At 43.7% G+C, this 15637-nt stretch overlaps 1 protein-coding gene and 1 long non-coding RNA gene across 8 annotated transcripts in view; one reads left to right on the top strand and one right to left on the bottom strand.

Moving 5' to 3' along the window:
- Window positions 1-15637, top strand: part of LOC122539484 (protein FAM13A-like) — a 220360-nt gene that overhangs the window by 109830 nt on the left and 94893 nt on the right. The gene's annotated exons all lie outside the window — the stretch shown is intronic.
- LOC122539485 overlaps window positions 1-15637 on the bottom strand; it is a 40464-nt gene that overhangs the window by 12655 nt on the left and 12172 nt on the right. For all 4 annotated transcript variants that reach the window (XR_006309105.1, XR_006309104.1, XR_006309103.1 and 1 more), the window contains one exon: window positions 7526-7662. This is a non-coding gene — a long non-coding RNA (uncharacterized LOC122539485). The remainder of the gene's footprint in view (window positions 1-7525; window positions 7663-15637) is intronic.

Here is a 15637-nt window from a genome sequence, read left to right as displayed (position 1 = left end):
AAGGACATGCAGGTCCTTGGACTCCTCCATCACCAGACCATATCAACATGACTGCTGGAGGAAGAGCGCCTCATCTTTCCGCCTAGGAACCCTCCATCCACAAGGGATGAACTCAGACTTCTCCAGTTTCCTCATTTCCCCTCTCCCCACCTTGTCTCAGTCCTAACTCTCAAACTCAGCACCATCTTCCTAACCTGCAATCTTCTTCCTGACGTCTCCGCCCCCCCCCCCACTCCCGCCTATCACCCTCACCTTAACCTCCTTCCACCTATCGCATTTCCAACGCCCCTCCCCCAAGTCCCTCCTCCCTACCTTTTATCTTAGCCTGCTTGGCACACTTTTCTTATTCCTGAAGAAGGGCTCATGCCCAAAACGTCGATTCTCCTGCTCCTCGTATGCTGTCTGACCTGCTGCGCTTTTCCAGCAACACATTTTCAGTCCAGATCTGTCAGCCAGGGAAATCTACCCCTCGTCATCTCCAAAATCAAACCCTCTCAGTGTCTTATGTGTCTCAGTGATGTCACTCCTTATTCTTCTAAAATAAAACAAAGAACAGCTGGAAATCTGGACTAAAAGCAGAAACTGCTGGAAATATCTCAGCAGATCTGGCAGCATCTGTGAAGAGATAGCAGAGTTAACATTTTGAGTCTTGTGACCCTTCTTAATAGCTGTTGGTAGCTAGGAAAGGATAGTATGGCTAACATTTCTGTCTTGGCCCTGGTACAGTGTTCCAGGGAATCTCAGTGCAAGTTTGAAGAACAGCATCTCATTTTCTGCTAATGGACCCTGCAGTCTTTAGATTTCAGTATCAAGCTCAAAATGTTTAGTGCCTGAGCACCTGAGAGTTATAGAATCATAGAGATGTATAGCGGTCCAACTTGTCCATGCCAACCAAATAACCTAACCTAATCTAGTCCCATCCAGGTGCCTTTTAAATGTTCTAATTGTACTAGCCTCCACCACTTCCTCTGGCAGCTCATTCACCATCCTCTGCATGAAAAAGTTGCCTTTTAGGTCCCTTCTATATCTTTTCCCTCTCACTCTAAATCTATGCCGTCTCGTTCTGGACTCCCCCAATCCAGGGAAAAGACCTTGTCTATTCATCCTATCCACACCCCTCATGATTTTATAAACCTCTTTAAGGTCACCCCTCAGCCTCTGACACTCCAGGGAAAACTGCCCCAGCCTATTTAGCCTCTCCCTGTAGCTCAAATCCTCCAACCCTGGCAACATTCTTGTAAATCTTTTCTGAACCCTTTCAAGTTTCACAACATCCTTCCAATAGGAATTGCACGCAATATTCCGAAAGTGGCCTAACCAATGTCCTGCACAGCCACAACATGACATTCCTACTCCTATACTCAGTGTCCTGACCAATAAAGGAAAGCATACCAAACGCCCTCTTCACTATCCTGTATACCTGAGACTCCACTTTAATGTCCTTTATCCACTTCCATACCCATGCCCTGTCATCACATGGGCTGTTTTAAGCAACCAACGTACTTAGGGTACCCAATTTCAGCTCTCCCTTCTCCCTGGCTCACCATTATCCATCCTTTTGTCTGCCTAGATGTCTTTCTTTCCCTCGGGACTCTTTATCACCTCCCTACACCCTGTCTTCAGCATATATACCCCCATTTCCAAACTAGTATCTAGTTCTGAAGAAGGGTCACTGGACCTGAAACATTGACACTATTTCTCTCACCACAGATGCTGCCAGACCTGCTGTGTTTCTCCAGCAATTTCTTCTCTTGCCTCGATGTTGGACTGGGGTGTACAAAGTTAAAAATGACACAACACCAGGTTATAGTCCAACAGGTTTAATTTTAAGCACTAGCTTTTGGAGCGCTGCTCCTTCATCAACCACTTGATGAAGGAGCAGCACTCTGAAAGCTAGTGCTTAAAATTAAACCTGTTGGACTATAACCTGGTATTGTGTGATTTTTAATTTTCTCTTGCCTCATTCTTCTAACTTGTGCTGTATGATCTGTTTGTGCTGTGCTCCTCATCCTTCACATTGTTTTCCTAGTAATAAGTTTTAAAAATTGAAAACCGGAAGATCACCCCCTGAATCCCGTGTCACTGTTCCTCTAGAGGACCTTCCCTTTGTCGATATAGCACATGTTAACTTTTAATTGAAGAGCCAAATGGAACTGAAGCTGCTGAGAATTTCTTTGATCACCTGTTATGGGGCAGACTCCATTCCAAATGTGAGTCTAGGCTTGAACATTGTGTAAAAAGCAATCAACTGCACATTCAATGCTTAGCCCACAGTGTCAGCGCTGGCTCAGCCACCTTCATCAGATGAACAAGGGCTGTGCACCCAAAGACATTGTGGACAGTGAACTGATCACTGGGTCAGGACCTGCTGAGTGGCTATGCCTCTTCTATGAGGACACCTTCAAGTGAGATATGAAGATGGTGCATTGACACTGACAAGTGAGCAACAGTCACTTGATGGCCATGATCTCTGGGGGCTGATTCTTTGGAAGGGCATTGGAAAAGGTGAGCAGGAGCAGTTGCCTCAGCTGCCCAGGACGAGGGCCCAAAGAAAACAGAGGCCAGCCACTTGTGCACCTTCTCAGTCTACTGACTTCCTCTGCAGCAAGTGCGGCAAAGACAGACAGAGTAAAGCTTAATGCAAGGTTGACCACTGTAATGCGAAACATTTCTTTTATGAAACGGAAGGCTGACAACACCAAGAACCACAAACCCACAAGTACTCTGAACGTTGTCAGGTCCACAGCCACCCACCAATCATGAATCATCCTGAAACGACAATCAACTGTCCAGGCCAAGCTGCCAATGGTAAGTACTTCCCATCACCTTAGACATCAGTTTGCAAATCTCACAATGTGTTTCATGTGATATCCCAGGATTTCGATAAACTACTTTGTCTTATAAAAGGGTGACTATCTCAATGGCAAAATCCCATGAACTAAGCTGGACTCTAGAAAATTCAGCAACTCCTCCAACACATTCCAAGAGCTTCAATAAGGTATGGGTATCTTGAGAGAAGGAACGTGCATTTATATTGTACTTTTACAACCTCAGGACATTCCAAAGTGCATGTTATGCTGTATGAAGTGCTGAATAGTTAGCTCACGGAGCAGGCAAATCAGGTCAGTAATTTGTCCTTAAATTGGATATTTGTCCCTCTTTAACTCTGGGCAGAAGGCTAGTTTGCAATTCTGAACCTAGCAAAATCAAAGACAACTGAGTAACCCCTTCAAGATATCAATGTTGTCAATTTGTACCGCAAACATAGTCATGCCAAAGCGATCCCTGATGCTGACCACCCCACCGACTCAATGAATATAGAATAATGGTTATATTATAGCAGTAGTGATCTCATAGCATGGAGTAATAATCGAGATGGTTCAAATCCAGCTGTTAGACTTTGACAATTGACATTTAGTTTTAAATAAAAATCTGGTCCATATGATCAAGACTATGCCAAGTTTTCCAAAATTGATTCACTGACATCCCTTGGTGAAGGAACCTAGCCTTATCCAGTCTGATATAAATGTGACAACACTTCTATCTGCTATCTCAAATAGAAAGCCAACAGGCTGTTTGAAATCATTCTGAAGTCCCGACATCACAGTATGCCAGGTGCACCTTCATCATGAAAGAAGCTAAATATCTCAGCCTATTTAGAGTCATAGAGTCATAGAGATGTACAGCATGGAAACAGACCCTTCGGTCCAACCCGTCCATGCCAACCAGATATCCCAACCCAATCTAGTCCCACCTGCCAGCACCCAGCCCATATCCCTACAAACTCTTCCTATTCATAGACTCATCCGAATGCCTGTTAAATGTTGCAATTGTACCAGCCTCCACCATTTCCTCTGGCAGCTCAATCCATACCCGTACCACCCTCTGTTCGAAAAAGTTGCCCCATAGGTCTCTTTTATATCTTTCCCCTCTCACCCTAAACCTATGCCGTCTAGTTCTGGATTCCCTGACCCCAGGGAAAAGACTTTGCCTATTTACCCGATCCATGCCCCTCATAATTTTGTAAACTTCTATAAGGTCTTCGACGTTCCAGGGAAAACAGCCCCAGCCTGTCCAGCCTCTCCCTGTAGCTCAAATGAGAGACAATAGTCGTTGGGCTTGCCAGTGACACCCACATCGTGGGAAAGAAAATCTCATATACAGCCAGGAGCACAATTAATTCTCCAATCCCAAACTCAACCGCAAAGCTGTGGGAAAGCGCAGGTAATCCACTCAGTAGAAAGGGGGAGGAGAAACATTCAGGCAGAAAATGACTTTTGCACCCACTTCCTTGCATTTTTCTTTCTAATTTGCCTTGGAAAGCACTGGACATCTATGGCCCATCCCTAATTGCCTCTTTCACCGTTTCAGAAGGTGGCTAAGAGTCAACCACATTGCTGTGGGTCTGGAGTCACATGTAGGCTAGACAAGGTAACATTAGCAGATTTCCTTTCCCAAAGGATGTTGGTGAACCAGAGGCATTTTGACAACAATCGAGGATGGTTTCATGGTAAAAATTGGGCGATTAGCCTTAGGTTCCAGTTTTAAAAACAAAAATTATTCCACCAGCCACTGAGATGGGATTTGAACCCTCCGGGTCTCTGGATTTCTATTATCCAGTGACATGGCCATTCTGTCCCTGTCCCTTAAACGGAGCTGGTGATTATTGTCCAGTCTTCCCATCGTTGTGGCCCAAGCTGATCAAAGTGCACTACCTGGAAACAAAACCAAACTTCTCAAATTTCTTTTTGTACCACGCCTGCTTGTGTTTATCTCATATGTCATTTGATCCATGCTGCCAGCAATCTAATACTTAACGAGTTAAATTAAAACAGTGTAAATTCTGATCGCAGAAACTCAGGTAGGCTGTTTTGACTTTTATTCCATCAAGGTCATGATATTGTGAAGTTATCTGTATTGTGTATACAGTATGTGCCATAAAGCAAAACAACAAGCAAATTCTAGTCACTGTTTATAAAGAAATCCGTAACTCAACACACTGTGCCCAGCCTTATCTTTCCACTAATTATACTTTGGATCTTTAGTCCGATTATGCGTTGGAATTTAGGGTGTGTACGGGCCATAAAGTCAGATGATTATTAAAAAAAAGAAAATCATTGCCATTCAATGATCCTGAAATCTGCTGGGAAGCTCACTTTCACACATCAGCTGTAACAGCTTACAACAGAGGGCACGCTGCAGTGTTCACCACCAGGAAGCCACCCTGTAGGTAAGGGAGTGCAACTCCATCGATGGGAAGCTGAAGTGGGCTTTCATTGCAGTTGGGCTGCTGCTCCTGGTAGCTTATAATTTTCTGGAATGCAGCACGTTCTGGCACAGATCCAGCTGAAGTCACAGTGTAGTGGGGCACAATAAGAATCTGTTCTGTGACAAAATCATGGGATAAAATGGAAGAGTAGAACTGGTGCATGCGAAAGTGAGTTTGAGCCTTTGCATTGCATGTTTGCGTATTAATGCGTGCCTGTGTATATGGCTTACCGTATTTATGAGTATATAGATTATTCATCTGTTTATAGTTGGATTTGTGTTTGTATAAGAGTGTTTGTGTGCGTGAAACCATGTGAACATATAGGATTGCGAGTATGCAGTTTTAAATTTGTAACTGTAAAGAAATGTTTGAAAGAAAAATTTGCATTTTATAGTGCCTGTCATGAGCACAGTACATTGCAAAGCACTTTAGAGCCAATGAAATCAAAATACTGCAGAATCTGGAAAATCTAAAATAAACACAGTAAATGCTGGAGAAACCTCACAGGTCTATAGAGAGAGAAACAGTGTTAATGTTTTGAGTCCAGTGACCCTTCATCAGTACGGATGATGCAGGACTCAAAATGTTAAATCTGATCTGTACAACAAAAGCTGTACTCAACTGCACCCGTTCAAAACTACCATATGGTCGACGAATTGTCAGCTGTAGCTCAAATGATTAAATTAAAGTGCAACAAAATTACAAAATGTTGTGCTAAAGGTCTGAAATAAAACACAAAGTGCTGAAGAAACTCAGCAGAACTGACAGCCTCTGTGGAGAGAGAAAGAGTTAACATTTCAGGTCCAACATGACTCACCTTCAGAACTGGAATGGGCTGGAAAATTATGGATTTTATGCTGTTGATGATGCGGAGGAGGAGGGAAGGTGAGGATGCCAAGAGCAAAAGGCAAAGGGAGTGGTAATATGATTGGAGATGCCGGTGTTGGACTGGGATGTACAAAGTTAAAAATCACACAACACCAGGTTATAGTCCAACAGGTTTATTTGGAGTGCTGCTCCTTCATTAGGTGGTTGTAGAGTATAAGATCATAAGACACAGAATTTATAGCAAAGGTTTACAATGTGAGGTAACTGAAATTATATATTGAAAAGACCTGGATTGTTTGTTAAGTCTCTCATCTTTTAGAATGACCATACTGGTGAGTGATAATAGTAATAGACGAGTGATATAGGTTATGGAAAAAAAATGGTAGGTGTGAATAATGGAAAATAAGTCAGCTTTGTGAGAGTGAACCCCCTGCAAACAAGCCACTTTGGCTGTGATGTGAGGGGAATCAGAAGGGAGAACACTGTTCATGCTCTGAAAGTTGTTGAACACAATGTGAGTCCTGAAGGCTATAAAGTGCCTAAACAGAAAATGAGCCTGCTTTGCAAGAAGCTTAGAACAGAACTATTTTCAAGACAGCTAGGCATAAAATTAGATTTGCTTAATTATATTTGTCCACACTGAAGGGACTGCATAAGATTCAACTCCGCAAGAGTGGCAACTCCTCATGATTTCTTTTTTATTTGGTTTAGGGATATGTGCATCCCAAGCTCAGGTGGAATAGATTACACATCTCAGAGAAAAGTGATCTGAACTGTTGCCATCTTTGTGTGTGGGTTAGATGGGAATTTGGAGGTCATGTGGTTACCATGCTACCTTTGACTTTTGAAGTGGCAGAGTTTGTGGGGAAACGTGCTGTTGAAATTGGAGCCTTGGAGTGTTGGGGTGTTGATCTTATCCATGGTGAAGCACTGCTGCCAGTGTATGTGGCTGGTTTTTGAAAGTGCTGTCAAAAGACCTGGCCAACCTACATACTCATTGTCAGATGATTGATTGGTCACAAAAACATTGCAGATGTGCCAACGATCAGGAATAGAAAAGCCAATTCTTTCTTACTTTGCTGTGAGTGATGAAGGCAATGAGATTCATAAGCAGGGTTGGTCACTTTGTTGAAGTTTAATGGACTGGTGCTGCTTTGGATGTTTATATAGAAATTGTTGGACTGTACAAATAACCCCATAGTCCATCAAGTTCTCCCTGTACCATCCTGGTAACCTCATTAGTTAATGATAAGGAATTGTCTCTATCAATGAATCCACAACAGACAGGTTGCTTGTCCAGGGGGTCAGGACCCCAATGTCAGATGCATTGGCCACCTGACTTGACACCTCCTTCCCCCACCCCCAACCAAAAAAATGTGATTTTGTTTTTGAAAAGCTGCATTGTTAGTTGTCAGGGAGTGTACTCACCATTCAATTAACAGGCTGAGGCTAGACAGCCACATTACTGTCCAAGCGTAGGTCTAAAGAAACAACGAGCAGCCTGTGTTTGCTGTAAACTTCCTTCGATGAAAGACTCCTAATTTGCTTTGATAGTCATGGTTAGACTGTAGGAAACAAAGAACCCAGTTTACCCACAACAAAATAAAATCTGAAATAACTGCAAATGCTTTAAATCTGAGGCAAAAATGGAAATTGCTGGAAAAGCTCAGCAGGTCTGGCAGCATCTGTGGAGAGAAGTCAGAGTTAACGTTTTGGTTCTAGTGAATTGATGGTAGCGAGGAAAATATTGGTTAATATGCAGAAGATAGCGTAGGGGGAAGGATAAGGAGTAAATGATAGGTTGAGAAAAGAACAGTTAGACAGACAAAGGAGTGGATAATGATCTGGCTAGGAGAGTGAATAAATGTTAATGAAGGTTATTAGTGGCTAACAATGGATGGTATGTAATAGCAAACTATGTGATATCAAGACCTGGTTGTGGGGGTTGGAGTAAGAATAGAGGAGAGCTGAGGCCCTAAAGTTATTGAACTCAATATTGAGTGCTGAAGGATACAGTATCCCCAGGCAGAAACGTGATGCTGTTCTTCCAGCTCGTGCTGAGCTTTGCAAGAGCACTGCAGCAAGCCTGAGACAGAGATGTTAGTCAAGAAACAGTGTGGTGTGTTAAAATCTAGAGTGTGGTGCTGGAAAAGCACAACAGGTCAGGTAGTAACAGGGGAGCAGGAAAATCGATGTTTCGGGCAAAAGTCCCTCATTCCTGATTAAGGGCTTTTGCCCGATATGTCAATTTTCCTGCTCCTAGGATGCTACTTGACCTGCTGTGCTTTTCCAGCAACACACTCTCAGCCCTAATCTCCAGCATCTGCAGTCCTCACTTTCACCCTGGTGTATTAAAGTGGCTGGCAACTGGAAGCTCAGGGTCATTTTTGTGATCAGAATGCAAGTGTTTTGTGAAGCAGTCACGCAGTTTTTGCTTTGTTTCCCACGTAGAGGAGACTGCATTGTGAGCAGCAAATGCAGTAGATGAGATTGTGTGAAGTGAGCTGCAGGGAGAGGCTGAATAGGCTGGGGCTGTTTTCCCTGGAGTGTCGGAGGCTGAGGGATCTCCTTGTACAGGTTTATAAAATCATGAAGGGCATGGATAGGGTAAATAAACAAGGAGTAGGGGGTCCCAAAACTAGAGGGCATAGGTTTAAGGTGAGAGGGAAAAGATTTAAAAGGGACGTAAGGGACAACGTTTTCACACAGAGGGTGGTGCGTGTATTGAATGAGCTGTCAGAGGAAGTGGTGGAGGCTGGTACAATTACAACACTTAAAAGGCATCTGGATGGGTATGTGAACAGGAAGGGTTTAGAGGGATATGGGCCAAGTGCTGGCAAATGGGACTACATTAATTTGGGATATCTGGTCGGCATGGACGAGTTGGACAAAAGGGTCTGTTTCCGTGCTGTATATCTCAACGACTCTAAAAGGCAGGTGAAGTGCTGCTTCACCTGGAAGGTGTGTTTGGATCCTTGGATACTGAAGAGGGAGGAAGTAAATGGACACGTGTTACACCTACTGTGGTTGCAGGGATAGGTGCCATGAGCTGTGGGAGTGATGTTGGTAGTGAAAGCACACCCAGCAAGCTCCCCCAAACCGTAATGAAATAAATGATCAAATAATCTAATTACTAAGTGTTGTTTAAGGGTTGAATACTGACCTGGGTACCTCTGATCTATGATCTGTTATGAGGAAAGCACAGAGTTTTCTTCCCCTTAAATTCCTTCATCACTCACCCTACAGATAATCTGACAATGATACCGCAACATTGAGATTGGATTTACTCTAAATTGCTATTGTGCCAATAGGCCATGCCTGGCAGATCGCAATTATTTGGGTCAGCTCAAGGACTCATTCAGCATCAACCTTCACGGAAACTCTCAGAGAGCTGCTTGGAGTAGTCACCCTGCTTTTCCCCCGGATTACTGTTTGAATGAATCAGCCAAAGCTTGGGTAGATAGGGTGTTGCACCCAAATGGAGAAGGTTTACCCCAGTATGCATGACTGAATAATCCCCTGCTGGCTGAAGTGATTGCTCAGCTACTTTCAGCCCACTCCCCCTTCTTATTAACCATCCAGCCCTTTGAGCGAAAGTTTTGTATCTTTCAGCCTTTGACAATTTCCTGATTTCTGACCTCAGCCTTTTGCGAGTCTTTTCTTGTGCCTTCTTCCTTTCAGTCACATTCTGCCTTAAACACCATCGGTGTGCAATATCTTTCCGTTCTCAACCAGGGCTTATACTTTGAAAGTCAACTTGGACCCTTGGCTCTTCACAGGATGTTGCCTGATGAGTTTATAACCTCAGCTGTCTAGCACCCGCTGGGCTTTTTCTCTCACTGTTGGTCTTTATCCAACTCCTGCCAGGAACGAAAATGACAAGCCAGTGCTTGGCTGTGCAAGTGTGGGAAAATCACAAATACGAGGTGTACTGTATTATCGATGTCTCACTGCAATTATACAGGGCCTTGGCGAGACCGCACCAGAAGTACTGTGTGCGGTTTTGGTCTCCTTATCTGAAGATGGGTGTTCTGGGTACTGGAGGATATGAGACCAGTGTTCACCAGACTGATTCCTGGGATGTTAGGAAGAGAGACTGGATCAGTTTGGACCATACTTGCAGGAATTTCGAAGAGCCAGAGAGGAGTCAAATCCTAAGAGGACTAGACAGGGCAACATGGGCAGGACATTCTCAATGACTGGGGAGCCCAGCACTAGGGGTCACAATTTAAGGATATGGGATAGGTCATTTAGGACAGAGATGAGCAGAAATGTCTTCACCCAGAGAGTGGTGAGCTTGTGGAATTCTCTGCCACAGCAAGTATTTGAAGCCAAAGTATTGAATGCTTTTGAGGAGTTAGACATTGTTCTTAGGGCTAAAGAGGTCAAAGGGTATGGGGAGAAATCAGGAACAGGGCATGAGTTGGATGATCATCCACGATCATGTTGAATGACGGAGCATGCTCAAAGAGCTGAATGGCCTACTCCTGCTCCTGTTTTCGAAGTTTCTATCATCAATGTGCTCACAATGGGAAGCAGACAGAATGCATTGCCAAAAAGTAGAGAATTCTTCTTGTTAGCTCACAATGGGTGATGTGCGCACAACGAGCTGTAATTAGTCAGCCTGTGCTGAAGATGGTGCTTTAGGAGGATACACAACAGCACGGCATCTCCCTTTTCTGCAGTGCAGTTAGCATTGTGGTGACAAACAGCAAGACATCTTTTCATTCACTCTTCTCCTTATTGTTGTTGATAATGTTTATCCACCTGTCGAAGGACTGTCGTTTCTGTTCCCTGGCCATCATTTCCTCATACTGACAGATTGCTGAAATTGGCAGGCAGCTTGTTGGCATCTTAGTCGGTCCAACCATCATGTGGTGAAAGGTGTCTATGTCACATAAAGTTGCGCCATCCAATTGTGGACCTGTAAGATTTGGATGGTCTTAATTTCCTGCTGTATAAAGCTAATAGATTATTGTTTGTAGAAGAAAGACTTGCAGTTATTCAGCCCATTGTATGAGCATTGGACAGCCCAAAGTGCTTTTGCAGCCAATGAAGGATATTTTGAAGTGTCATCACAAAGGTTACATACCCTTTGACCTCTTTAGTCCTAAGAACAACATCTAACTCTTTGAAAGCATTCAATATTTTGGCCTCAAACACTTCCTGTGGCAGAGAATTCCACAAGCTCACCACTCTCTGGGTGAAGACATTCCTCCTCAACTCTGTCCTAAATGACCTATCCTGTATCCTTAAACTGTGACCCCTGATTCTGGGCTCCCCAGTCATTGAGAATGTCCTGTCTTGTCTAGTACTGTTAGGATTTGACTCCCCTCTCACTCGGAAATTCCAGCAAGTATAGTCCAAACTGATCCAGTCTCTCTTCCTACTATCCCAGGAATCAGTGTGATAAACACTGATTGCATATCTTCCATAGCCAGAGCACCAGTGCAAAAGCCAATCTGATAATTGGGCAACAGATAATCTGTTTCTCATGATGCTGAATGAAGGATAAATATTGATCAGGACATCAGGAATAACTCCCCAGCTCTTCATCAGAATGGTGCCATTGGATCTTTTATGTCTACTTGAGAGGGCAGCCATGCCATTGGTTTAATGTCTCCTTTGAAAGATGGCACAGTCAACAGTGCAGCATTCCCTCGGTACTGCTTCAGAGCATCAGCCTACATTTCTCTGCTCACATCTTGGAGTTATACTTGAACCAGCAACGCTTATGACTCACAAATGGGTGAACTGCGACATTTAAAGTTTTTATGGTCCAATCCAAAAGGAAAAGAATTCACACAGTGCCTTTGGCTAGCGTAGCAAGACACAAAATTCTTCCTAGCCAGTGAAATACTTCGTTGGCGGCTGATCACTGTCATGGAGGAAGCCGAAGGAAAAACTGACAAATGCTGGTGTTACCCCACGTAGAGTTAGAGATGTACAGCACAGAAACAGACCCTACGGTCCAACTCATCCATGCCAACCAGATATCTTAAATTAATCTCGTCCCATTTACCAGCACTTGGGCTCATATCTCTCTAAACCCTTCCTATTCATATACCCATCCAAATGCCTTTTAAAAGGTGTAGTTGTCCCCGCCTCCATCACTTCCTCTGGCAGCTCATCTCAGTCAGTAACTACAAAGTGAAAAGATCTTTTGAGTGGATCCCTTCAATATTAAATGCTGCAATCTTTGGTAATCTATTGGATTTTGACGTGGAAACTACTTGGCATGGTTTAATGTTGTGTCAGCCTCGGCTTGTTTTGTTAGAAGGCAATGGGTTCAGGTTCCCCTCTGGAAGCTGAGCATTTTCACCGCAGTACTGTTCCAGATGCCATCTCTTGAATCGAACATTCAGGCAAGGTACCCGCTAGTCTCTGAGGCAGGTACAGACTATCAGATGGCAAGACTGTGAAGATATTTACAGATGATCTTGGCCAATATTTGATTCCTCAAGCAAAACCCTAAGCCATGGTCTGGTTATGGTTGTGTTGCCGTTTGCAGGAGCTTGCTGTGCCTAGACAGAGAGCTGCATTTCTGATTACAACAGAGACTTTACCTCAATAGTACTCCATTGGCTGAAAAATGCTTTGGAAAGTTGTGGGAAGATGCTATATAAATGGAAGTCTTTCGTGAGTTGGATGCTAAGCATTTGTATTAGTTTTATCTCAGTCAGCTGGGTGGTTGGTTTGTGATGCAGGGTGATGCCAACAGCATGGGAAAAAATTCTGCACCAGCTGAGGTTATCATAAAGGACCCTCCTTCATAATCTCTTCCCTGGCCTGAGACGTGGTGACCCTCAGGTTAAACCACCACCAGTCGTCTCTCTCACTCGTTCTCTAATGAGAGAGCAGTCAATGGTTCTCTGGGGCTGTGGCAACGTAACTTTTACCTTTTCGAATGGTCAAGCATGAAGCCATTTTACATTTTTCATTAAATTGTGAACTAACAGCCCATTTTACAACCCAGCTGAAAATCAGGCACGTCTTAAACTGCTGTTGTTTTGCCCGGTTGTCCGTCAGCTGAATTCTTCACCTCCCGTCTCGACGGCTGTAAATGATTACTAATCATTAATGCGAAATATCAGTAAGCTCATTTGCATGAGGCATGTTGCCATCACAGGAAACATAGCCTGCCTTTTATGTTCCGACCACACAATTGTTATTGTCGGCTCCAGAAAAGAGTTATGCTTCATAAAGGCTAATCAAACACCACAGACCTTTTCTTTTTTAACTGTGCTGATTTGTTTTGTACTGAATCTGCCCCCTCCCCCTGCAAAAATGTGCTGACCGGATGCAAATAACAGAAAGTGCTGAGTAGATGGATTGAAACTTAATTGTAAGCAAGAGCACTGTGCCTTTCAAATACAATGGCCTGTTGGAACAAATGGAGAGTGAGGTGGCCAGCTGGCAAAGGTTTGGTTTCCCTGCGTTCAATTGCTGTGTGGGGCTACGAGACTGAGAAACTTGCTTGACACTAAGTCAGGTTTAGGAGCCGAGAGTGTCTGTGTGTGTGTGTGTGTGTGTGTGTGTGTGTGTGTGAGTGTGTGTGTGAGTGCGTGTGAGTGTGTGTGTGTCCATGTCAGGAGCCATCCTGATACCCTGTGGTCCCTCCTCTGTTCTTGAGGCTGCCGCTTTGGAAGCAATCCTGGCACAGGAAGTAAAGGTAGCCTTTTTGTTAATAACGCAACTCTTAATTCCTGGGGCTGGTGGTGGGCAAAGTGTTTGCGCTGGCAGGAGATCACAGAACCAGAGGTTACAGGTTTACAGTAGGGATGGAAAAAGAGCAAATGAGGAGATGATGTTGTTTTGTTAACCCAGCAGAACTTGTTATGATTTGTTTACAATATCTGAGCAAGTGTGCTGAAGGAAGTCACTTATAAAAGACAGCAGCTCACACACTCAGAAGTAAATCATTTCTAAGCTGTGGGGAGGAGAGTAGAACAAATCAAATAACTTTGTCCAGAGATGGAGACAGACACAATGAGGTTAGGAGCTTCCTTCAATGCTGCAGAGGCTGATAATGTTCCTGACTGATGGTGATGTTTGAACAATTGTAAACTAAGTTGGTGACAATCTTCAAACTCTCATCAAGTGCCATTCCAACACGTCAGGATCCTCAGCAGGCTAATTTTTTTTTAAAATGGACTTGGAATCTGTCCATCACTGGCCAGGCCAACATTTATTGCCCATCCCTAATTGCCCAGAGAGCAGTTAAAGATCTACCAAATTGCTATGGGTCTGGAGTCACATGTAGGCCAGACCAGATAAGGACAGTAAAATTCCGTCCCTAAAGGTCATTAGTGAACCAGATTGTTTTTTTTTACAACTGACAGCAGTGGCTGCACAGTTTTCCATTAGCCAGCTTCTTTTTAATTCAATTAAAGTTTTCCTGTGTGCTATGGTAGGATCCAAACCCATGACTCAGGTCATTAGCCTGAGGTTCTGGATTGCTAATAACGGTGACATTACCACTATTTCACTGCCTCCATGATTAATCCTCCCAGTTTACCTACATCAATTAAAATCTGCACGGTTTGTGGGAGTTAAATTATTTAAAAATGAAAAGGTTCCCTCCCCATAGAGAAACATGGAAACTAAGAGCAGGAGTTGGCCATTGGGCCCTCCACGCCTGCTCCACCATTCAATATGATCATGGCTGACCCTCCATCTCAACACCATATTCCTGCTTACCCCCCCCCGTACCCCTTGATACCTTAAAGATCTAAAAGTTAATCTCTCTCTTTATAGAATATATTCTGTGACTTGGCCCCCTCAGACTTCTGTGGCAGAGAATTCCATGCTTTGAGTGAAGAAATGGTTCCGTATCTCAGTCCTCAATGGTCTGCCTGAGACTGTGTCCCCTAGTTCCAGCCTCCCAACCATGAAAAGTCACCCTCCCTCCACGTAGCCTGTCCAGCCCTGTGAGAACCTTATACATTTCATTCAGTCATATCTGATCCTTTGAAACCCACGTTAGTAAAGGCCCAGTGAAGGTCTAGAGTTCTCTCCACCCTCCAAGTCCTGTGGATTTGCGATCAGCGGTGGTTTCAGTATTGAACACATGGCAAGTCCTTCAAACCACCCACAACTTACAACGTTCATGATCCAATGCACTTTATTATGGAAGTAGGAAGTTGCTTCTCATGTTTCTAGTGCAGACTCATCAACTCAGCAAGGCCATTGAGAGCAACTAGTGCTGCGGTCATGGAGTTCAATAGACTTCTATTAGACAACGGTGGGTCTGACTGATTGGTAAGGTGAATAGAAACTGATCTATTTTTGTAATGCTCCAGTATTGAATAAGTGACGAGGAAAAGAGAAACTCCAAAATATTTTCTGTTATCAATTGAAACTAGTTACCCAGTTAAACCTGCACATATAATATTCTTTCCCAGCACATGGAACTTAACAGCTAGAGTAATAATCTCAATCATACCCCACAGTGGCACCTTCATCAGGACTTTAAAGACATATTCGTACAAAGTTCAGTCCAATTATCAGAGGACATCTTTGACCATGTCACACTTGTGA

The sequence above is a fragment of the Chiloscyllium plagiosum genome, chromosome 32 (assembly GCF_004010195.1).
Source record: "Chiloscyllium plagiosum isolate BGI_BamShark_2017 chromosome 32, ASM401019v2, whole genome shotgun sequence".
In the NCBI taxonomy this organism is placed as follows: domain Eukaryota; kingdom Metazoa; phylum Chordata; class Chondrichthyes; order Orectolobiformes; family Hemiscylliidae; genus Chiloscyllium; species Chiloscyllium plagiosum.
The sequence above is the reverse complement of the archived record's forward strand: the minus strand, read 5'-3'. Positions and strand labels throughout refer to the sequence as shown.